This window comes from Numida meleagris, chromosome 3, assembly GCF_002078875.1.
Source record: "Numida meleagris isolate 19003 breed g44 Domestic line chromosome 3, NumMel1.0, whole genome shotgun sequence".
NCBI classification, from domain to species: Eukaryota; Metazoa; Chordata; class Aves; order Galliformes; family Numididae; genus Numida; species Numida meleagris.
This window is the reverse complement of record NC_034411.1, coordinates 12,131,456-12,144,700: the sequence shown is the minus strand read 5'-3', so window position 1 is coordinate 12,144,700 and position 13,245 is coordinate 12,131,456.

The window sequence follows — 13,245 nt, the reverse complement described above, 5'->3', positions numbered from 1 at the left end:
CTATGTGTAACTGAACTGAAGCATTTAAACCCACATTTAGGTGCCTGCGTGAGAAGGCAGATTTCAAGAGTATAGATGGTCATTTGCTTTCCCAGGAAGTTTGCCACTCTTTTCAGGTGTGCCCTTCTCTGCACTGTTCTTCTGTGCTCCAAGGAAGGGAAGAGGGCTGTCCATTCCTCTTTTCCTTTGGAAAAGGTGAAAGATATCACATGATCTGGCAGGAACCAGAGTGAAGCTGCTTGAAGTTAGATCTCTTAAAAGCCATTACAGCTGGAAAAGGAAGATGAAGATCTGGCCCAAAGAGGAGAGATTAACTGTCCATTTCTGAGCATGCAGAATGAGAGCTGATGAGCCAGACTCTAATGGGTTCCTAAAGACTGTGTATTTGCTCCCCGCTTCCTGCCAGGCTACAATGGACAATACAGAGTTCCAGTTGGCTGCTCTCTTCTTCCTAGGGGAATTCACCTAACTGCCTGAGTAACAAACATACTGAGATGCAAAAGGCCAAAGAGGAGGTCTGCAGGTCCTCAGCAGAACCACAGCATTCTCTTCCCACCAGCTCTTTAATCCTTTTCCATCCTTTGCTCTCCTCCTTTCTGGACACTTCTATAGAGACTGGTAGCCCTCACTGTTTGAGATGGATTCTTCCATGCTTCCTGTCAGCAGCGTTCAGGACTGGATTACCAAGGACTGCTAAGACAGGCAGAATGGAGCATGGTGCCTCAGAGCGGCAGCCCAGCCTGCTGGCCTGGTGAGCTCAGCCAAAGGCACTGGGAAGACTGTCAGCTTTTGTGGTCTTCTCTCCACCAAGAACAGAGCACAACTTTTATTCAGGGATGTTTTACAAGGAGCAGGAAGGGAGTACCTCCGAGGATTAACTTTACACATGCATCTCCCTGTGACAAAATGTTAGAGGTTTGCTGGTTCCCTTACATTCTCTCCTGCTGTCTGAGGACAGCCTTGTCCTGAGTAAGAGAATACCTCCTCAGGAGATGTATTACTAAAAGCTGCCAGAGAAATGCTTCGGAATGACCCTTCCCAATCAGAGAAACAGTATTCTGGAAACACCCATCATTTATTGGCAGAGATACTTCTTAACTACAGAACCAAATTTCTTTAACTCTCCTAAGGGTCATTTTTGAACTGGATTTGAAGTGCATTTAAAAAAAAAAAAATCTGCCAACAACACACTTTGTTTCCTTCTGTTTTACATTTCTGATATTTCCTAAAAAGAACAAAATGTTGAAACAGTGAAATGTTTTCTTTTTCGTCTTTTTACAGACCCACCTGGCATTACGAGACAGTTTACTGAACAGCTCTTCTTCCCAGTGAAGGCGATGGATGGGGTTGAACAAGAATTAGAGGATCTAGTGAGGGGCCATTTGTGTCAACAGCAACAGCGGTAATCAGTGAACTATCTAGCATTTTTATTATTTCAAACAGAGATGTGAAGGGAAAATGGTTCAGGCCATGATTTCTTGTGGTTGCTGGAACAGAATTTAAAGTTAGACAAATGAAAATTTTGATTCTTTGCAGGAACAGCCCCTGTGTGAGGGAGGGCCCTGACTTTGGAAGGAACATCTCATGAGCATGGATACTCGGACTTAAAACCTTCAAGAAAGCCTGTTAGAGAGTGCTTTAGCACTTAAGAAAGGGGTGCATTGGTGCTGATGCAGCCCAGGGTATGCTTGGCCTTCTGGGCTGCAAGCGCAGATTGCCGGCTCATGTTGAACTATCCATCCACCAGTACCCCAAAAATCCTGCACCACAGGGCTGCTCTCTATTCATGCATCACCCAACACGGATTCATGATTGGGATTGCCCTGAGCCAAGTGCAGGACATTGCACTTGGCCTTGTTGGACTTCATGATGTTCATACAGGCCCATCTCTCCAGGCTGTTCAGGTCCCTCTGGATGGCATCCCTTCCCTTCAATTTGTTGTTGACACCACACAGCATGGTGTCATCTGCAAACTTGCTGATGGTGCGTTCAGTCCCACCACCCTTGTCACTTACAAAGATGTTAAACAGTACCGATCCCAGAACAGGCCCCTGAGGATCACCACTTATCACTGATCTCCACCCGGACCTTGAGCCATTGACCATAACTCTGAGTGCAACCATGCAGCCAAACCCCTATGCGTTGAGGGAACCATCTGTCAAATCCATCTCTCCAATTCAGAGACCGGGATGTTGTGTGGGACATTGTCAGATGCTTTGCATGAGTCCAGGTTTTGTGAATGTTTTGGAAAGCTGAGTTAAGGTGAATGACAGAGCTGAAAAATCCATGTTAACTTGAAGTGCTGAGTGCCCTAGAAAACCTTCCCAAAGCCCTTGAGACCCATGCCAGGGGCGATTTGCTGCTCAGTCCCACTGAAACTCCTAAATTGTCACCGGTTCTGTTTTCCTTCCACTCCATTTTCCCACCACCTCTCCCTCAAGCAGATGATCAGTTCCACACATGGAGAAACCTCCAGTAATTTTTCAGAAGCCAGAAGACTGAATAATACAAGACTGCAATTGGGCCCTTAGGATTTAGCGATGAATCTGACAGGAACAGAGAGAATTGATGGTTAGGTCAGTTCTAAAAGAAATGATTTAATTCAACCAAACACTTGGTAAATTCTTCCCTTCTACTTCCTTTATGAATGCGGTTATTTGTCCCAATAGTTACATTCACACTTGTCCATGTCCAAACTAATTTCTTTCGCATGATTAATCAGCAGCTGGAAACAGGTGATGTCATGGTCTCTGACACCAGATTGTCATCTAATGTTACATTTCTCATGAATTTTTTTAACTAAATAACTTAGGCAGCAATGGCTTTGCTGGCTGATTGTCAGCCCGAGTCTCTGCACAGAGATTTAACATTCCTCTGCTCTGTTTTCCCATACTTCCCCAGCTTGCTGATGGAAAAAAATTAACTTCCACAACAAGGCTCTGAGCAGAAAATACAGTTGCAGTGTATTGAAGAAAAACATACATCAAGGACCAGGGGAGTCCTCACAAGCCTGGACAACCAGGAAAAGCAATGCCAGGGCGACATCATTTCCCCAAGCTGATCAGACAGACAGATTTTCGTTTCAGATGAAAAGCGGATGGAAGTAAGTCAGATTCCCTCAAATGCCAGCTGCCAATAGGAGCAAGCATAACACTTGCATTTACATGGAAACGAATATGTCTCAGCTTTTAGGCACTTTGGAAAAAGGACGATGGTCTTTGCAGGCAGGGCGCAGGACACTTCACTGTTGATTATATTTGCCTGGCAGTTGTTAACAGACAATGTCTCCCAGGTTTACCAGAAATGGGAGTTTGCCTGGAGTCAATATGGCACTTCATTTTCCATAAAAACACTGATTTGTAATTCTCATCTTTTTCTCTATCAAAACTCTGTCCTGCTATTCTTAATCCTTGAATGATTCTCAGTGGTTTGTTGTTTTTCTTTTTCCCCTAATGTTTGGGGTGAGTCAGAGGCATTTGCCTGGTAAAGTATGCTGTAAAAGAGTAAGGTGGGGCCTTGTATTCTCTGAAATGTAGGATGTTTCTTATTTTTTGGCAACTTCTATCTCCAACAGAGTGCCCGTTTAGAAAGCCCACATCTGGTCTAACCACTTCTGAATGAAAAATGCTGTCTTTGACAAGGTAGTCTTGATGACTTGGTTTTGAAATACCTCAGGTGGTTCATTTTCCATCTTAATTTTCAAGCACGTTAGAGTATACAGCACTATGAGCATACATGTTGATGAGTTTGCGTTGATTTTTTTCATCGAGACATTAGCTGCATTACAGGTAAACTGAATTAAATAGCCATTACTGCATACAATTTTCCAAATAATTACAGAAGAATGAGATTAGAGTCAAGTACTTTCTGCTAATAGGTTTAAGCATTTACAATTGTGGAAGCTTTTTCATTAGTAAATGCAAAATTATTGCAGCAATTCAGAGTACCAGCAGGATTTGAAAGACTTTAATTAATTTTAGTTACATTTAAAGTAATCATAATTTCCAAATAGTAAACCAGATAAATCCTTGGGAAGATTCCACTAAAGTGGATTACATCACACCTGAAATAAGTTTTGGCCTTTCCTCTGGTATTTAGAGTATCTCTGAAAAATCCCCAATGGTGGATTTTACAATGGTGGTTAACAACTGCAGCAGGAAACACAAATGATAGCTCACGAATGTGATCTAACTGCGTCCAAAGAAAATACCTACTGGTTAGAATGGGCTGTGAACCAGGTCTTACGTTGTAAACCTGCTTAAGAAATTCAGCTGTCTCTTCATTAGAAGCTGATGAAGAACTCTTTTAGAATTCCCTTCAAAGTTTTTACATGCACTGTCTCCCAGGAAGTACTTTTTCCACGTTTCCTTTTTAAACTTCTACTATTCAAAAACTGAGAGTGAGGATTTACATACAAGCTTCTAAATGATCTACTGAACTTAAATCAGCTTCCAATGCTTAGACACCTCCTGTACCAGACAGTCCTTTTCCACCAGGGCTGCAAATTCCTACTTTTCCAATCATGAAACAAGATGTACTGGCTATGCAGGCCCCCTGGGCTAGCTTGCTTCCCCTGTGTAACCCATGGCTTTCCATGTCTTTGCTGGCAGCATTCTCTTCTCTTGCTATACTGTGGCCATTTCCCTGCCAAGCTCCAACACACCCTCAGTGCCCCTCTTGCAAGCCCAAGAGCACATCTGCAGGTAATGAGGTAGGACCCCAGCATGGGAAAAACTAAAGTAAATGTCTCTACATGCCCAGTACCAAGCTAATAGAATGTAGTAGATCTAGAAATAAACTAACTGAATAATTAAAGTTTTCCATTTGTCCTGTCTTCTTTCTTCAGTTTCACAGTTAGTGTTCCAGTCTAGGGTAGGCAGATTGCCTTCAAGGAGAGGAACTGTGTTGTTCTAGACAAGCAAAGACCAAGGATACAGGCACCCGTGCTTCTCCCCACTTCTTTTCCTTCCTTCGTCCCTCCTTCCCTCCCTCCCTCCTTCCTTCCTTCCTTCCTTCCTTCCTTCCCTCTCCCCCACCCCCTCCCTTTCTGGGATTAGATAGGCAATGCAACAACATAGGCATTTGTTTAGAGCTCCATTTTGCAATATGATCTCTATTCAGATTTCATTGTTTTTATCAGGACTTCAGGACTGTAGATATCCAAGAGATTCTTGATTTTGAAGAAGACAGACTTTAAGGTTTTTTTGTTATTCTTTCCTTGTCTTCCCTGTCTGTTGTTCTTTATTTCTCCTTTTAGTTCCTTCTTGCTCCTTTGGAGGAGACTGGTCAGCTCACTTGGTGTGTAGAGTCTGTTTTACAATTTGCTGAAACTGTGAGAGGTTTTGGTGTTCATTGCTGTGAATATCCAAGTAGATATACTTTATGATTCATTTTTTCTGCTATGAGTCAACTTATGCTTGCTTCAGATTTTGCAAGAAATATTTTACATTAAAAAGCCTTCCAATCCCATAATCTAAAGTATACATCAAACTATTTGGCACATGACTTAAAACATGTTATATTTCATATATTTTTTATGATAAAGCAGAGGCCCTTCTAGAAAAGTCCCAAAGAGACTGGTATCATTTGTATCCTTTTTCTACTCTCCCACAGATTTTAGTAGAAGATTATATCCTATTTTTAGAAGTCCATTGGACAGTTTAAAACCAAAACAAAATAACAATCAAGAAGCAAAGAAAAATAAGAGATCCTATGAACTTGCCTGTTTCAGAAGTATAGCTTTGTTTGAGCCAAAAAAAAACCCAAACCAACCAACCAACCAACCAAAAAAAAACAGCAGAAAAAAACCTATTTCAGCATGTCAGAAATGTATTGCCTTTTAACAAGATCAAATTATAAGACAAGAGAAATCACTGCATTGGGCAAGGTTCCTCCCTTTGACTAAATCTGGCTGATGTAGAACAACCTTGAGAAGATACCTCTGTGAGAAAGGAGAGATGCAGATCAGATCCTCTCAGATGGAGGGTGTATTCAAATCTGGGTTTTACACTGCCTAGATGAGCGCCTGCTTTTGCAAATCGTGGCTGCTGCCATCAGCAATTTTATGTTAGCCTGCTAACTAACTTTTTTCACTCTAAGTAAGGAAAGCTTTCATTTGGGGTTGAATAATGTATGTTCTACAACTCACAGCAACATTTTACACTTTTTCTTGGGAACACACACACAAAAAAAACCACCCAAGATATCTCTGTCACAATCATTTCAAACTGATTTCAGCCCTGTTCTGATTTCTTTGGCTCAGCCACAAAACTGAAAATGTATTCAAATGACATTAGAGGCAGAATTTCCTTGACATAAATGACATGCACCTCTATAATAAGGAGTTTCTCTGTCCGAGTTTATTCTCTGAGAAGCAACTCAGGACCCAAGAAGATTCCCATCTTCATGTTGTATGGACGTTTAGGAACATTGAGCAGGAACTGGGAAGCCAACCTGGACTACCAGCACCCTAAAACAGTGACCAAGCCACAAGCTTTTTCTCCTTGCTGCTCAAATCTCCCACTTCCTTTCTGCAGCAAAACTATTCCAGCTCTGGTGGCTAAAGGTTCCCCTTGGTGTCAGAAGCGTTAGCTTCCTTATTCCCTTAGTGTGCACAAGGCAGCTATCCAGAGACCCTGAGACACAGCTCAGTACTGAGATTAGAAACAAACAGAGGTTCTGTGTTTGGATACAACCTCTGCAATGGGAACAAGTTCTTATTTTCAAGGTCTAGAAAAACTTCTCATCTGCAACCACCTGCCAAAACATCTGCTGGGGCATAGCCTGTTTTAACTACAGATCAGGATCTGCAGGCTAGACTTGCTTCAGCAATCACAAGGAGTCTTTTCTGAATAAGCAGAGTAGGCTTTGAGCTTACGAAAAGTGTCACACTGGCCTTCTGGGACAGAAAATTATTTTAATAGATGAAATGATCTGACTGGCTTCCAAGACATTTGTGCTAGGTGGAAGAATGAAATGATGAGGTTACGGAACCTCCTGTATGAATGTTGAAATAAACAGGAGTATGAACAGCTCCGCAGAAAGACATGGGAGGCAGAAATCTTATTTAGGGAGAAAAGCAGCAGAAGGCAAGAAGTGATCTAAGCATTGGCATTCCATACAGTGTAGAGGGCACTGCTTACCTTCATTAGAGAGATTTTGCTACCCCTCCCTGGATATCAAGGCACTTGTAACCCAGTGCAAGTCTCATTTTTTACATTATGCAGATGAGAAAATGAAGGCAGAGAGAGGTAAAGACTAACATACTTAAATCTGGCCAGTGAGTTTTGGTGTCCCTGTTTCCACATGTGTAAAAGGAACCTGATCTGGACTAAGCCATGACTTTCATGAACAATGTTTTTCATGAAATGTGAAGTATTTTCTGTTCAGCATGTACAAAAAAGAGGCACAAGATGTCTCAAATTCAAAATCTGAAATGAGTATATATTGGAAAAGCTGGTCTCGTATGTGCTACTTTTGCTCATACAGAAAGTGACTGCCATTACTGTTTCTTTTTCTAAGTTACAGCGAAGGTTGATTTCTTCTTTTCAAATGATGTATTTGATTTTTATGTTATTTATTATACCTTTTGTATTAACACTTGAATACAAACTGTAGGTCATCCATGCATAACACGGAGGTATCTGTGGAGTTGCATTTGCTTTTTCCAGATGTTTGTATGAGCATCTGCCTTAATAAGGAAAATGTATCTTACATATAAGTCATGAAGAACTGTATTTTGTTTTGGGTATGGGTATTGCAGCTCTTCTGACAGCACCACATCCATCTGCTGTCTGAGCTTTATGCCTCCTTCTGTGACAGCACAGATGCTAGAACTCCTTAGTGACTACCAGGCAATGTGTCCACAGAGCGGTGTTATTCTTTTACCAAAGATTTTGAGCACAGAAAATCTCCTGAATGAACCAAGCAGAAACCAAGCAGACTGCCTGCCTGGATTTTCACAGGGCTGCTTTGCAGGACCCATCAGTGAATTCAGACTGCTTCACTGAGCGCAGATCCAAATTCTGATGCAGCACCTCCCTTTGCTCAGATGCTCACCTGGGCACAATGACAGCATGTTCTCCATCCTGCTGTTTTCCCCTTCTCCTTATATGATGACCACATTGCTGCTATTTGTGCTGTGCAAGTACCCAGTTCCTCATATGGATCTAAGAAAAATCAATTACGCTTCCACAGATATGAGACATTTTGGAAAACCCATAGCTTGTATTCAAATGAATGTTTGTGATTTTTATTTATTTGCATTGTCCTTTTGTCTGCACTTCCCTATCGGGTAATGACTTTCTGACAGGCTAACTTTACCTTGACAATGTCAGATCTATGTGCTACTCTCTTATACTTCTCTCTCCTTGACAACTGTGTCTCGGCATGCTGTTAAACAGCAGCTGTGCTTAGACCCAGACCTGGCTGAAATGACCTGCAGGCTCTAACAGGGCTTTGGGAGACAAACACAGTCAGGCTCAAATTGATAGAGCTTAAGCACCTGCAGTCAACTCCGGGCTGTCTATGAGAGTTGCAGTATGACTGTTGCATGAAGATTGTTTTTACTATAGTGCCTGCAACATTTTGCTGCTCTGGAAACACTTGCTACTGGTATATGAAAACAGCTGTGAGATGTACAGTGATATCACCGTGGCAAGATGGGAACACCAAGATGATCTGGTTGAAAAATGGCGATGAAATGGAAAATGGCAAGCGTAACCGTGCCTACAAAAAATTACTGAGGTATGATTCATCAGCAAAGTGCAACACCTTGCAGCATTTAAAAATGGTTACCTTCTGAAGTTCTGCTTGAAGCAATTTATGTTTGTCATGTGGGAAGAAAGGAGGGAAGTTACAAAGACGAATCATAGAATGGCTTGAGTTGGAAGGTATACTTCTTTTTTCACACCTCGTTTAATAATTACCCACCTGCTGTAGAGCCATTTACATATGTACATGCTGACACCCCAAAATGAGGTGCTGCAAGGAAATAAAGGGAGCCCTTGCTGGGGCTGGTTTGAAGGGATGTAGGGTGCTTAAGGGACAAGGGGGTGGGGGGTTGTATCCCCTTTCTGTGCCATTTGGGGCCTCTGTGCACAGTGAGGGTGTTTTAGGGTGCCCAGCACACACACCCAGGCCCATCTTGGGCTGAGTAGGTACCAGTTACTGCTATTTCCTTAATTTTAGACGTATACCTGAACATCCTTGACATATAAGAGAAATCTTGTGGTACATTTTTTTTCAACTTACTTACAGTTTCATTGTACAAGAATAATAAAGCTCTATGGTTTTGAAAGCCACAGTGGTTTAACTGTAGGCTTAACTTAAAACTGCTTTGTCTGATCAGTAGACAGCCCCTATGTAAAATCTTTTATTTCATTTATCTCGAAGTGAAATAACTTTTCAGCTACCGCATAACTGAAAAATCAAACTGGCTTGATCCAGTTTTACTAAGTTGGTTCAAAAACCTAATTTAAGACTTGATTAAATGCTATTAATGCAAAGCTAAATAAACTACAGCCGGTGAAGGCTATTTTAGGAATGGCTGCTGCTGCTGAAGGAGTAGGGTTTTAAAACAAACTTAATTAATTTACTTTAAAAGTTAGTAAGATAAACTATTCTAAGTGTTTCCACGTAGAGAAACTTATGGAAGTATGACAACAGATCCTTTGGAAAGCTGCTGCTTAACACGAAGACAGGAGCGAATTTCAGAAGCCACAGGAAATAAAGCTTCGTGGGGTTGTTTTTGTTTGTTTGATTTTTAAAACTAAAATCAAAAAAGGACATTTTTTCCACTTACCACACATGGGAATGAAAAATCTCTTTTTGTTACATTCACTCAGTTTTTTTTGCTATTGCTGCTACAGTTGCAACTCCAGCATTGAGAACACTGATCTGTGCTAACAGAAACCAGCTGGGCTGAACCAAAGTGCCCCAATGGCATGGTGTAATCTGGCAAACAACAGGTCTCAAAACAATTGCTCTGCTAGTGTCAGGAGGTTTCCAACATGAGACATTTCACAGATTAATTCTCAGCAGAGGGCTATAGGACCACCCAGTGTATTTTGCAAGAATCTGATGACAATAAAATCTCCAAGGATTATCACGTAGTGTAACAGAGTTCAGACTGGAAATGTGTGCATGTCGAAGAGCTAATCCAGCTACAACGACGCCCATGCATAGAAGGCCTCTGCCCCCTAGTGTACGTACAGTAAGGCTCTCTTTCATAGGATATAGGGCAGTGAACCTCCTTGAAATACAAAGAGGAAGCATTTCTTTGAATGTTAATGTATAATTCACATGCCTCATCCACGTCCTCCCCCCAGTGACTGCATGAGCAGAGAGCCCAAGTAAATTGTTCAGGGTCATCTGCATTGTTATGGGGAACATCTTGTTTTGTCTGACATGCATTTTTAAAAGCTGTTAGATGTGTACCTTCCTTTTTACTTGGACTGACCTTTTCAGTTAAAGTCCTTATTGATTTACCATTGGCTTCAGGCAGAGCAGAGTGGTATTAACTCAAACTTTTCTCATTCATGTGAATAGGTCTGCTGACTTCTTGGAGCCTGAGACTGTCTGAAGGATTTGTCCTGAGGTCTGGATGGCCAAAGAGATACCAACCATTAAAGCCATAATACTTCTTTTCAAGTTAATGCATTTGTCCCCTAAGGAAATATTTGACTTTTTAGCAAAACCACACAAAGCAAATACATAAAGAGACAGAAGAAGCTGATTAAATGACACAGTGGTCCCGAGGGCTCCTCCCCTAGACCTGTGCTTAATGGTCCCACAAAGTTTGTAAGGCTCAAAGCAAAGCAAGACTTTGCTGGTATTGTGTTGATCTGGATGTGTCACCAATTGCTTTCTGACTGCTGACCTAAGCAGATTTAATTCCTGTTCCCCTCCCAGTACCTTGGCTTTGTCTGTTTGATTGAGCTCTCATGTTTGACTAATTTCTACCTACATGAGAAAGTAGCCATCTATAAAGTTTCTGTAATGCTACAAATGTTGGAATCAACGGACCATGATGATCTTTGATCTGTTTAATACCATAGGAGATATGTAGTTCATGAACATTCACAGCATAGTGTCAATTGCCTACTGGTCAGTACTGACATACAATTTGGATGCACTTCCAACAATAAGACCTGGGGGACTTCAGATATTTTGTCATTGTGTTAGGCAGAATGATATACCATGCTCATCAGTACTCGAGCATACATCTAAAATGTCTGGCTGGATCTGAGGCTCCGTGGATGCAGCAACATGAGATCACTCTTTAAAAACTAACACAAACTCGAGACACCAGTGTATGATTCCAGCCCACAGCTGGCACTCCATCATGAGCCCTGACTATACACTAAATGACCTTACAAATGAGCAGAACTCCTACAATTACAAGGAAGATGTTTACTTTGATACTCAGTAACAAACTTTTCTTGAGGGACTGCAGATTTAGTGTGCAATAAACCAAGAAAGACTCTTTCAAGGAATTGTCTATTCTAGCATAAAACCTCAGATATGCTGGGCCTGACTCTACTCAGACCTTCTGGGTAGGCATAAGAGGCTTTTTATGTTGGTTGTTTCTTCGCTGTTGCTGTTTTTTGTTTTATTTTAAGATAGCGTTGTGTCTGTTTCCATTCGAAAGCTGAGAGAGCATCTCAGTGTTTGAATTTGTGTCGGTAGTTCTATTTACAGATATTATTTATACCTCCTGAAATAAAACAGTTGCAATTCCTCAGATGTATTTGGATGACTGTAACAGTTTATGACCAAAAACTCTTCAAGATCTCCTACTGGAAATGTACAAAAATGAATCAAATTATGGCAATTCCACAGAATGTCCTTATGTACTTCAGTAAGGCACTGTGATCCCCCAAATCAAAAAGCTGTGATGCAGCTTGTCACACGGCCTTCTTAGGAACTGGCATACTTCACATTATCTGTGAAAGATCCTTCAAGGAAATGACTGCGTAGATCTGTTTAAAGAAGAGAGAAAAAGCAGAAATATTTTGATGGCCATATAAACACAGCGTGTGGGGGGGGGGGCCTGTTCAAAGAGTCTTTTAACACACTCTTGGGTCAGATGCTTCTCGTGTTCTCATGTGATGAAGCTAGAAAAAAAGCAAACAAAAAAACCCAAACATGTGAAGGGAGATTCTGACCGAAAGCTGTATCGCAATATCTCTCAGGAAAGTATGGACTGAAATACCTCTTTGCCATCATATTAACCACTAGTGCAGAAGAGGAACACTGAGTTATGCCAAATTTTTGTCTCTAACCTCCAGGCCAGAGACCTGACAAGAGGTCTTTTTAAGTATTCTTCTCCCTGAGGTCTTTATACTCCAGAGAAGTCATTCTAACTGAGAACAAAGCTGCGAACTCAGCTTCCAAGAGTCTCCATGAGAGGCCAGTTGGTCCCATTCCAGCCGCCAGGCAAGAAGGCTGGTAGTGAGGGTGGGACAAGGCCTTGTTAGAAGGGAAACGAAAAGACTTGTCGCCATTGTCTTGCAGCTCAATTATCAGCGATGGCACCAAGTGAAGGTGAAGCTCTGCCTAAAATACTGCGTGCCTGTGGTTGATGTTACCCCTAATAACAGCAGCAGCAGAGCAAAGTGGCTCTGGCACCATTTGTGGGGGCAGAGACATGAAGTGATGAAGAAGTGCTACAAAGCTGCCTGGATCTGAATTCCATGCTGTTACTGGTTGGACATGATCATATAATGGCCTTTTCCAACTTTAATGATTCTACGATTCTGTATGGCAATAGGTAACAAAAGATGAACAGGAGCAGCACTTGTGCTGACTGAAAACCTTTTATCTGTCTGTGTTATCTTGCTTGCTGTTACGCTTGACTTTTTAAAGCAAAAATGTTTACATTCTGAAAATAAAAACTTCTTGCATCCACAGCAAATAATGCTAAAACGTTTGTAATGTCACATTTTTCCTACTTGCTCCCGCGGGGAGAGGCCTAGCTGCCCGCGGGCTCCAGTGCCCCTCACGGCATCAGCCGGCAGAGCCCCGCCATGACAGGCAACTCCACCGCCGGGCGACACGGTGGGGAGAGCTCCCTCCCTATTGGCCGCCCCTCTTCCCACCCACCCTTCTCTGCTATTGGAGGAGACTGCCGGATGGGTGGAGACGCCCACTGAGTGGCAGCTGCACCGGCGAATCGCGGTGGAAGGGCACTCGTCCCCGCGGCCAGCGGTGCGGCCAGAACACGCTGGAGCCAATGGGATAGGA